The sequence below is a fragment of the Falco peregrinus genome, chromosome 2, assembly GCF_023634155.1.
Source record: "Falco peregrinus isolate bFalPer1 chromosome 2, bFalPer1.pri, whole genome shotgun sequence".
Lineage (NCBI taxonomy): Eukaryota > Metazoa > Chordata > Aves > Falconiformes > Falconidae > Falco > Falco peregrinus.
The window spans coordinates 116799313-116811374 of record NC_073722.1 but is presented as its reverse complement, the minus strand read 5'-3'; the positions used below and the strand labels follow the sequence as shown (position 1 = coordinate 116811374).

The window sequence follows — 12062 nt, the reverse complement described above, 5'->3', positions numbered from 1 at the left end:
AGCTTTGTCCACAGCCCCGAAGGTGCAAATATCACTGAGCAAACACTGGCATCCTGGGTCTTCACACCTGCGCGAGTTTCAGAGCCAGCCTGGAGCCAGTACGGGGTCCAGGTTAATGCAGGATGGGTGGTGGATGCTTGCCTCACCAACCCCTGGGATTCATGTTCGAGCCTGGGTGGTTGCAGCATTAGCTCAAGTTTTGGAAGACTTGGAAGCAGTATTAAAATCCATCTCTGTTGAGGTTTCCCAGCTAGGGTTGAATTTTTGTATCTCATCTAACATCTTTCTGCAGACCCACAGACAATTCTGTCACCTGTTACACAGAGCTCTCAGCCTTCCCCACAACAAAACCCTTCCAAGGTTCCTCTCAGGCTCGTGCCCGCTTCCAGGAGGGAAAATGAGGCACGGTGGTGGTGGGTGGCTTGGCCAGGATTATGCTGAGCTCAGAGCAGAGCCATGGCAGGACCTTCTCCACATCTAGAGGAGTTCATTTGTGTGCTAGAGTGCAGGGAAGGGGATGGTGCAGCTGCGTTTGTCACCAGCTGTGGTGGCCCAGGAAAGCATGTGCCCATGCACTGGCAGAATTGGGAGAGGCGGTGGTGGGCAGGAGGGGGCTTGGAAGTGGGTAGAGTTGGGTGCTGGGTGCCTTGGCATCGACAGCTCCTGAATGTTGGGATGTTTGTAGAGCAGGAGCAAGGGCAGAGCAGAGGGAGCAAACACACGTGCCAGTGATCGGTTTCCCACCTTCCTCCAGCCAGGCACAGGGGAGGGATGGCCCCTGTTTGCATAATCACTGTAGGACTGATTGAACAGGGATTAATTTGCAGCAATCTAAGGCATTTTATTAGCAAAGCAGGGAAGTGTGGTGAGGTTAAAAAGCCCCAGGCTCCTGGAATGATGTTTCCCACTTACCCGCCTGCCTTAGCAGAGCACTTTGCAGATTTCCAGGGGCTCAGGCCCTTTTCAGTGTTGTTTACTGGTGAACCCACTCAGCCCAAAGTGATTAGGGAACCTCACTGCCAAAAAAACCAGAGAGAGACCCACCATGCAGGGAAGATCAAGACTTGTTTTAGCCCAGTGGTGCTTGATCCCTGCTTTTGAAGACACTGATTCTTCACACACCATAGCTGATACAAGAAACCAGTCTTACAAAACACTCATGAATTTTGAAATGCATTAATTAATATAACGGGGTTGGAAAATATTTTTAAAAAATGGGTGACTCTCAATCTTAGCTCCGGCAGTTTAGAGTGGCTCAAGGCTTCGGTCTCTCATCTAGACCTGTGTGACCTCTTTGACACAGACAGGGCTTTGCAGTTGAGAATGATGACATGGGCAAAGATGAGTTTTTCTGCCCCTCCTGGGCTGGGAAGGAGTGTTGTGCCGGAGATCATCTCCTCTCCAGGGACAGAGCCACAGAGCAGAAGTGGCTGGGTCCAGGCTGTGTTGCACAGAGCGGGGCCAGCCCCTCCACAGCAGCACAGATGCTCGGCCCTGCTCTGCCGGGTGGCAACGAATGCACTGAGCTGCCAACTGCTCCCCTGAGCCAGCTCGGCCTCGGAGAGAAACCAAAACCCTTCCCGAGAGCCGTCATCTGTCAAGCTGGTGTTACTGTCTGGCACATCAAGTGGCCAAGCTGAGGTTTGCAATTCATGGGGAAGGAGAGGAGGCTGCTGTGAGCACTCCCCAAACCACCTCATGCTCCATCTCCCAGCACAAGGCAAGGGCTAGAGCAGTGTCCGCAGGCACAGGCAGGGCCATCTCCTGAACAGGTCCATAACGTGGGACAAAATGGAGGGGTCCACCTCCCTGGAGAGTCCCTCTCTTCGTGGCTTTTGTCCATGCTGTATCACAGCAGCTCTGTGGGTCACTCATGGGAGCTGCCTGCAGGGTAGCATCCTTCTCCAGCTCCGAGAAGGATGCTGGCTTTTGGGCAGGGGTCCCCTTTCTCTTGCTGGCACAGGGCTACAGGGGTCTTGGGGAGTGGGGGGTGTAAATACACAGATGCAGCCACTGGCACTGCCTGGGGCAACAAGGTGATGCAATCCTGGCAGAGAGGAGGGAAGGCAACATCAAACCGATGGCTGAAGCAGCATCAAACTGATGGCTGGGGAAGGACAAAAGAGTCATTCAAAGGAGAAAGTGGTGCTGACTCAGCCTCCAAAGGGAAATCCTGTGAGAGCTGATCTTCAGAAAGGTGTTTCTGGCACAGCAGCACAGGGACCTGGACTCCGTGTCACCTCGGAGGGGATGCCGCTGCGTTTGGAGGGGAGGTGACCGGCCACGGGTTGTGCACGGCTGTGTGATGGGCTCTGGCAGCATCCCGGAGCTCCCAGGCGCAGGGTCCCTTCAGCAGTGGGTCTGGCTGGGGCCGGTTTAACAGTTCCCCTGGCTCTGCTCCAGACGAGATTGGGAAATGATCTAGGGTTAAAAAAACACAACATGGTCCTGAACACGCTTTGTTTGTTTTTAAACCGGAGCTCGGCACAGCCCGACCTCACAGGCGGCTGAAGTAGCACGACCGGAGAGGCAGTGACTGGGCACATGAGTGGCATCATGTTAAGCTGGGTCTGCCCTGGAGGAATCACAGCCTGAGCTAGTTTGAAACCGCTTTGCATTGCTTTCACCCCTCAGCTGTCAGAGAACCACGGCCAAGTTTCCTGGCTCCTTGGGGCAGTGATGGAGGCTGAGTTAAGGCTGTATCCCTGGTCCTTTTAGGCTGAGCAGTTTTAATACAGACTTTAAGATCTTTTGGTTTTTTGCTGGGTTAGTTGCATTATCAGGCCTTTTGCATTTTGAGTAACCTTTGCTCTCTATGTGCAAATTCTTCCAATATCTGTTTCTGCTGTGACATGAACCCTCAAGTGGCTGATCTAATCCTGCATCAGAAATGTAGGAAAACTTAACAGGAAAATGTCTGGGGCTGGGGCAGTGTCAGCCCTGGGTGTGCTGGCTCCTGCCCCTTGTCTGGGCTGGAGCATCACTTGAAGCTGTGCTCAGATCCCTGGCACCACAGGCCCTCCTGAGCTGAGGGGCTCTGGTTCTACAAAAATACAAAAGTATTGATCAGATATTGATCACTTGGGGACTGGGATGCTGATTTCTGGCACCTTGCAAAGCATTCGCTCAACCTGCAGCGGTTCCTAACTGCCCATGGTTAGCAGACTGGACAGGTAGGAGGTAAGCACCATGGCGTGGAGTGGAGGGAGGAGAAAGGTCTTCTTGCAAAGCACCACCACCCCTGCAGCAGCCAGCACAGACGCTGCTGAGATCTGTACCAGATAAGAGGGAAACCACAAGGCCAGAGCCTAAGCGGATAAACTGTTCCAAAGTGGATTCCCCCGGGACTCCAAATAAACACGGAGCACCTCGGAGGAGCTCGGCTGGGGTGGGCAGGTGGGGGGTGGTGGCTGTGTGCTTTCACTGATAAGCCATAGGTTGTCGGGTGAGCTCGTCTGTTAGCTCCTGCCTTCGGATGGCATCTGGATGAATTATGGGATGCAAACAATTCATTTCAAAGTATTTACAACCTCGGGAGGCTGGATTTGGATCCTGCAATTAAACAAAGCAAGCTGATGACAGCCTGGTATCATCTTCCAGATTGAAATAAAGAGTTCACTTCTTGACCTTTCCTTTCTCACAAAAATAAATTAATTAAGCTCTTTCCAGGCTGAAGCTCATCTGCAAACTTCCTGCACAATACCTGATTTGCAGAGAATAATTCCTGGTCAAATCCCACCGCTGCTGAAGAAAAGGGAGTTCTTGCTAGATCACCTGGAATGTTCCTGTGAGTGGCATAGCTTCAGGGCCGTGCCGGGACCTGAGTGGGGTGCAATGTGCTGGCAGTTTCAGTGCAGGACAGGAGAGCCTGGCCCACTCTGCCCATGTCCTTCCCAGCCCCAGATCAGCCCCCAGGTAAGGTCCACCTGGAGCTCTCATCCCACCCCTCAGAGGTGGTTCCTCCAGTCCTTGTTGAGGATTAGCCTAATGAGGCTGAAACCCTCATCTCTGGACAGCTTTCAAGGGTGCTCTAGAGGGAAGACGACTCCACTCCAGTCTCTGCTGAAGAGCAGCCCATGTCCCCTCCCAGCACACTGGCTGGAGGCATCCAGGACAATTTGCAGCCCATTTCCAGGCACTTTGAGTACAACAGTATGTGCTGCACCAGGGCTAGGCTGGCTTTGTCATTTGCATCCTGTATTGAGTAAGACTGCTTTTGTCTTGGGATAAAATGCCTTGGGTGAGAGGCTGCCACACATCTCAATGCAGCGCCACAGGCCCACAGGTTTCTCATCCATCCCCAGTTGCCTCTTGATGGGCAGTCAGCTGCCTGGTGGCTTTGGAGGAGCTGTGGCAGGTCACTGGAGGTGTCCCCAGGGGTTCAAGGCAGGAACACACAAATCAGTGGGACCCTGCTGGCTGCGAGCAGCTGTTTGCCACGTGTGCCAGCTAGCAACGGGGAGATGGCCACTGCTCCGAGATTGTGAAAATCTGGCTCATACTCTGAACATCTCCACACTGTAAATCTCCCAGGAATAAGTCTCACTCTTGCTCCTCTGATGGTTCCCGTGGGGCCTGGAATACCATGTGGGCAGCCAGGAAATACCTGGTGAGTTTTTTTGGTGCTCCAGTCCAGCCTGGAACTAATAAGTGTGGAAGCAGTTATGAAAATATCTCCCTCCCTGAAATTAATAAAAATACGTATCAGACCTCAGTTCAGATGGTTTCATGTCACAGGTTAAGTCACGAGCAGTGTCTGTTGCTGTTGGAACCAGCTCCTGTGACATGGGTGGCTGGAGGGGCAGACAGGCAGCCACCACGCCTGGCCTGCAGCAGCTGCTCCGTGCTCTCTAAAGGCATCTTGTGCTATTGGGAAGAACTTTGGTCCTACAGCACCAGGGAAATTTGGTCATTGCGAGTGTCAAAGTAGCCCTCAGTAGCTGATCTGATGGGACTTGTTCTTTCCTCTTCTGGGTTTGATCTGTGAGCAGCTCTGGACTTTCTCCCTGTATCTGTTCTCAAAACCACATGCCGGAGGCCACATACGGGTTGGTGGCTTTGCCAAGCTCTCTGCTGCCCGGTTGTGACAGCCAGTGTTTGAGCTGGCTACGGGTGCTGAGGGTCGACTAGTTTACCATGGACATGCCTGGTTTACCCCTACCGTCCGCTGAGACCCCGGCGCTCCCCAAAACACATTCATGTGTTGAAGCCATCAAGCTCTCCTGCTGAGCATCTTTCCTCTCCTACCCGCTCCCTAACATCTGGAAGTTCACCCGCCCTGCTGCCGATGCCCGTGGCTGGTGGGGAGGTTTGCTGTGCGGAGGTGAGGAGGGAGCACTGTGGGCTGGCACTGCCACGCTCAGCACCCAAGTCCAGTGGCAGGATTAAGCACCTGCTGTCCCATCTCTACAGGCTTGGTTTGGCCAGTGGAAATAAGAGCTTTGGGCAATTGAGCTGCAAAACTCCATCAACTTCAGCTTAGTATGTCCTCTGTTTTTCAGTGATTGAGAAACTCAGCCAAGCTGGAGCAGTTTTTCTTAGAGACAGCAAAAGACCCACAGAACTGTAGAACCGTTTAGGTTGGAAAACACCTTTGAGATTATCAAATCCAACTGTTAACCCAGGACTGCCAAGTTCACCACTAAACCATGTCCCTAAGCACCACATCTACGCATTTTTTTAACACTTCCAGGGATGGTGATTCCACCACCTCCCTGGGCATCCCTACCAGGGAGCAATGTTCTTCTTTTTAAGCCTTGGCTTCAAATATAAGGGCAATAGATTTTCTTTAAGGAAAGAAATCCCCAAATTTGTTAGTATTGGCACAACACTATATTTTTCACTACCCTTGTTTCTCATTAGCAGCTGAATCATTTTAACAGGAACTTTTCCAGAAATATTCAACCTGAGTCAGACACCCAGTCTCAAACATTTCAGTCCAAACAGTGAGTTTGTCATTTTTTTACGCAGAAGAAAATGAGTGTCTTCTTATGACTGGAAATATCAGGCAGCATTAATGTTGCTGTTACCATCTTGGGCTTCAGTATTGCAGACCGTTGTTATACTCTGCAGAACCAGCGCTGACAGGGGGACATCTCCAGGGCCTCCTGGTCACTGAGGCATGTAGGGTTTTGGGAACTGGGCAAAGTGGGAAATGGTATGCAGCATCCCCAGGGAGGTTCTGGGTCACTCTGATGCCATCTTGCCTAATGCTTTTCCACAGAATTGCCATTCCTCAGGTTTTTCACGCATGGAAAAGTCTCCTGTTCCCCAATGCCTTTTTGTGCCACCAGGAAGATTTTCTCAGTGTGTTTCTCCCCAGGATCCCCCTCTCTTGCTGCATCTGCATTTGCAGTTTGGCCTTTCCTTGCTTTCAGGGGTGTTTCTCATGGGTGGACAGGGGTGAGAGGCATTTGGCCTCATGGGGAGCAGGTCAGGGTGCGAGTGGTTGCCCAAAAAACCTCCAGCCCCAGCGGTGGGGGGTCTCTGGGATGCATCAGCAAGGATGGGGCTTTCCTTCCCCCACCACCAGCGCACACTTGCTTTTGCTGCAAGCCAGGTTTGTGGCTCTGGTTTCGTGGGCGATGCCAGCCATAGCTGCATATTTTGTGGTGTGTCCACACACTTTCCTCCATCTTTTTGCTCCGTCAGGAAGACCTGGGGCTTGGCGCAGACCCTGCGTCTCCCTCTCACAGCCACAACACCCCGATGGATTTCCCCTTCAGTGGATTAGCTTGAGCAAACCAAACCAATTTCCGATCCTCCTCCTTACTCAGACTTAACAGCGCACGCAAATGAATTTTCCCGAGCAAACGTTTTTGTTCAGTGTCGGCCAACTGGGTCTGTGGTGGGTGGCACTGAGCCACACGGGAGGGCGCAGGGCCGCCTGCCATGCAAGCAGAGCTGGATCCGGCTGCTCAGTCCCGATGGCTCCAAGCTCCCGGGGCCACACGTGGTGGCTGTACTGTTCAGGACTTCGCTGCTGCCACGGCCAGTGTTCATCTCTGCTTTGCCATTTTGCTGCAGCAAGCATGGACAGAAACCTTCTCCCCAGCTTGGGCAGCATCCATGGCCCCCAGGGGACATCCACACTGCCCGGGATCACTCACCAGATGCAGCCCTGGCAGCCCCAGGCACCACAGCCCGTGCTGGACCAGCGCAGTCCGGCAGCATGCAGCGGTGCAGGAGCTCATCCCACAGCTCCAGTTCATGCCAGCTGCTCCAAAACCTCAAACCAGCCAGCAGCAAGCTTGAAGGGATGCTGTGCTGTAGGGGACCAGGGACACCTTCCAACTGCCTCCCACTTTCTCTTTACCTCCCAGTCCAGCAAGCAGACAGGTCTCCGCTGGCTCTGGCTGCTCCATCTCCATTGTCCCCGCTCTTTGATTTAAGGGTGGCTGTTTCCTTCACGAATACGGCCCTCAAAAATGATATCCCTGAGGATATCTCCAGGGGTCCCCTGGGAGCAAAGCCCCTCCCCAGATGGGCACAGGCAGAGTGTCCCTCTCAGCAGCTGGGGCGATGCGTGCAAGGCTTGCTCCTGCAGAAGAGAAATAATGGCTCAGGCTGAGTTAGCAATTTTCTGGGAAAAAAAAACCCAGAAACACTTATCTGGGAAAAGGACAATTTTAAGGAGACTAAGACTACACATAAATTCAAGTCAAATTTAGAGATTACTTTCAGCCCCTGGCTTCTTCTATTCTCCCCTTTCCCTTCCCCCCTCCCCTGAATTATTGTTTGCAAAAATTAAAACAAAATGTGTTGGGGTTTTCGTTTGTTTAAAAAGCAATTTGCATTTTGAAAATTGCCAAAATATAAGTTTTGGAAGGGTGGGGTCTTTTGAAAGGGCAGCATTGTCATTGCTGAATGAAAACCGCGGAGAGGAATGCGTCCTGGGAGATGCAGGGCGCTGGGATGCGGGGCCCGGGGGAAACGGCGGCAGCACAAAAGACCACAACCACAGCTCCCACCGCACAGCTCCAGCCTGCGCCTCCATTCACATATCTCCTTTCATTCTCCCAAATGGAAAATCCTGCCCGCCTTGACCTTCTTCAATGGATCCAATTGATCAAGACACAGTTTTTAATGTGGAGGTACTTCTGCTGTAGTTTCTTCACCCGGCTCCAAACTACAGCTTTCCTCTTTCCTGCTCAGACCTTCTCCAGGTTTCTGAACATCTGCATTTAAGTGATTTCTGGTTATTCATACTGGAGCCTGGCGGCCCAGGTAAAGGCTGTTTGATGAAGCTCTCTACATCTGTGCACAATAAAGTCAGCGAACAAAAGGCTTGTGAGGTCCTTGGCAAAATAAGGGAAAGAAGAGAGGAGGAGGCAGCAACACCGAGCTTAGTCGAGCAACTTGAGCCAAAACCTTTCATCGGGGAGATCTCAGCACCTGGCACATGTTTTGCCTATGGTTGGATCTGCAACCCGTGCAGGGGTGTCTCCTCCACCGCGTGGAAAGCAAGGCATGGGGACTGTAGGTGATGCCGATAATCGGGAGTTGATTTTTATTACAGCCAGTGAAGGCGTTCATAGAAAGAAAAGATGGGTTGCTAAAGAGCCACTTACTGTGGCAGGGAAATTCAAACCAAGAAGCACTGGCTGGAAATTAAAGCCAGGCCAATTCATGTTAGGAACAAGGCAAAATGCTTTAGCACAGCAGGGGATTAACCATCGGCCGAGGGAGAGGTTGGGCGGGAGCTGTGTTTCCTGAGCGCCTCTGTCCAGGGAAAATGCGGCCGGGTGAGCTGCACACCCTGCCTGCAGCACCCGGGGACCACGCACAGATTCGGAGCTGGGGTCCAAAAGCACCATGATCTGCTGCTCGGTCCCAGTCAGTCCTAGGGGCTGGCTCCCAGTGACAGCACTGTAGCCAGGCACTGCTGCACGCTGCAGCTCCCAGCCCCCACTGCCGGTTTTCTATAGCACCAGCGCGATGTATCCCATCACAACATGTCCCAGCCTTGTCTCCAGCAAGGACTTTCTGGCGCCTAGATGGGTCATATATTGCATCGCCCAAATTCTTCCATCCCTGTGCAGTACTGTCAGAAAAAAAAAAAGGATGGCTATTTTCCTTCAGTCAGGCCAAGTGTCTCCAGTTAAACATCTCCAAACACATCAGGTTACAGACAGAGCTGCCAGCTAGCCCTGGTTGGTGGCCAGTGGTGCACAGCACTGGCCACTCAGGACCCAGGCACTCTAGGTGAGTACAGGAGACAGTAATTTCAATTAAAACCCTTGGGTCAGTTTGGCTTCTTCTGTCTGCACAAACAGGTGGATCAGGAGCGAGTGGATGGTTGAAAAACACCCGTGTGCATGGGGTTAGGAGGCAGTCAGTGCCCAGTGGATGTACTCGGTGACCTAGGAGTGTAGGGAAAGGTGGGGACAGAGCCAAGGCTAAGCTGTCAGAGCCAAAAGACTTCATGGGGGAAGGGTGGCTGTTGTGCCCTGGCTGCTTGCAGTGCTTGTGGGGAGCTCGCAGGGAGGCCAAGTGCAGGGACACTGAGCATGGAGAGGGTCTCAGCCAGCCCACACCTTCACCCAGCTCATTCACCCCCTCCTGGGAGGGTTTATACCCTGAGGCATACACAATTTTAAGGTTGTTTGCTCTGGATGAGGACAGGGATGGTTGTTCTGGGGAGCTCTTTGCAGCTTCTTCCCTTCTCCAGCCGCTGGATTTTCCCATTCCTGGAAGATCAATGCAAAACCGATCCTGGGAGCAGGGCTGCAAGCAGCTCTGCACGTTCAGTCCTTCACATTCCCATGCAGCTCTGCCTTGGTGGGACCAGAGGAAATATTTGCAAAGATCTTGAGAAAATCCCAGGAGTTCTGCTTTCCTGGCTTTGCAAAAACATTTCTGCTATCAAGCAACCCAAAGAAATGTGAGGGTTTTCGCTCACTCTTCGGGTGGGCTCAGCTTTGAATTTTAAAAAGGAATTTGCCAATGCAATCTTGCAACATATGTGAGTACCAAGTCCAGTTTTAGGAGGAGGTGAGCTTTCATGCTTTTCGGAAAACATGCCTTTCTGCCAGATTCCAGGAAGAACTAGGTCTTCTCTGAGGCCATGCCACCCCCTGGAGAAATGCCTCTTCACGTTTGTCACCAGGGACTGAAATCCTGTGGTTTGTAGCACCAAAGGCAGAGTGGCTGGTGAGCCTCGAGGTTTTGAGCGGTGGAGATGTGCCTGCGTGGTCACAGGCTACAGTCAGGACGACAACCCTCAGACTGAGGGACTTAAATCCTTTTTTCCTCTGCTTGAGCTGAGTCCCGAGGCTGTGCCGTTGGTACAGGTGCTGCCTGTGTGGTGAGCTACAGCCAAGAACACATCCTTCATGCTGCAGCCCTGGTGCACCCCTCCGCAGGTCCATCTGCCCTGAGTGGAGGAACCAGCCCTCAGCCCTGCGCCTGCATGGCCAGGAAAAGGGTTTAACCTCAACATCTTGCTCACCAATCTGTAAAACAAGGATCAGGACTCTAAAAATCCCACCTCCATCCCGAAAGTTTAACTCATGAGCTCTGCAGGGCAAGAGTCACCTCTACGTGTACAGCACCGGCTGCAGCAGAGCCATCGTGGCCGCGCAGCATGCCGAGAGGAAAGAATGCCACAGTGGCTAGCAAAGCACAAAGTTCTCTTCCTGAGGTTAAGGCAGAAGGGAAAAACCTGCAAGGGGGAGATGCAGAAAGCACCCGGTGCCTTCTCCACCGTATGCTCCTGTGCTGCTTTTAGATGCAAACAGGCTGTCTAAGTGCGCTTGCAAATGTGGCTGCAGGACCAGCCAGATCTAAAAAGCAGCAATTCCCTCTGCATGCAGGAGCTGTGTCTCTGCTCTCCTTGATGGTCTCTCCTGTTTTGGGACATGACAAATGCACCCACAGGCTAGTGGGATCATCTAAGGAGAGGCCCCGCTCGGTGTCAGGAATCTCACTTTCCCACAGCCAGCAAACTGCTGTCAGACCACTCTTCATGCCATTAGTGTGTTGGTGGTTGTTTCTCCTGCTCTGCCAGCGTTTGATGGGGACATGAGGTTGGGGCCTCACCACGCCAGCCAGAGGAATCCTGATTGCAGAGCATGGAGAGAGCAGTCTCCATCCTGCTGGTCGGACCCGTCTGAAGGATTTTGCTCTCCCCTTTGCTTTCATGCCGTGGGTTAGCTGGGGATTGTTCCTAATAAATAATCCGGAACTGCACTGTAATTTTCTGGGCTGAAATTTGATAATTAAGCAAATATAGCATGTCTTTGTCTTGGGCAAGCACCATAAGGTAAACAGGAAGGAATGAGAGATTAAGATGTCTCTGCTCTAAAGGAAGGTGACAAGCCCAGAGCCGTGACACCTTCATGCCGAGCCGAGAGGCCCAGCTGCGGGCTGGCATTGCACAGATGCATTGTTCGGGGGTGAAGAGCAAATAAAAGCAAAGGGAAAAGAAAACAAGCTATAAAATTCTCAGCAAAGCACAGAGCCCCAGCAACAGCTTCTTGATGTTCCTGTGGCAGCTCTGGGGAGAGGCAGGCGAGGGCTGAGCTTTTGAAGTCCTGAAGTTGTCCTTTGCACAGGCCCCCTGTTGAAATAGTCCCCGTGTTGACATTAGGCTGCATATGGTGGAGAAATTGGACATCTCCCGGCAGCTTCAGTCCCAGCACATGCAATCAAAACAGAGGGGGACTTTTTGGTATGTGCCCCACCAGGCAACAGGTTGATCCTGTCCCGGTGGTGGGGTGGGAGATCCGTGGGAGAGGTGAGGTTTCATCGGCATGTCCACGGCTGCAGGCGTGCAACTGAACCTTGTGCGCTGAGTACCAAGCATGGGGAGGGAAAGCCGAGGAAGAAGCTAGCTAGGAAGGTCTTGAAACAGTATTTGGAGCTCCAACACGTGTGTCGGGACTGGTGGGAGTGGGAAGGTTGAGCAGGTGATGTTGGAAACCTCCTTGCTCCCAGAAGCAGGCAGAGGGGGCTCCTGGGGTGCTGGGAGGCAGGGGATTTTGCAGCAGCGGGGGGTGGTGGTGTGTGTGCTTTGTACTGAGCAGTGTGAGAGCGGATGAGGGGCAAAGCACTTGTGACAA

The 12062-nt window shown here is 52.6% G+C and overlaps 1 protein-coding gene across 2 annotated transcripts in view; it reads left to right on the top strand.

The window, feature by feature from the left end:
* NTN1 (netrin 1) overlaps positions 1–12062 on the top strand; it is a 103096-nt gene that overhangs the window by 41884 nt on the left and 49150 nt on the right. The gene's annotated exons all lie outside the window — the stretch shown is intronic.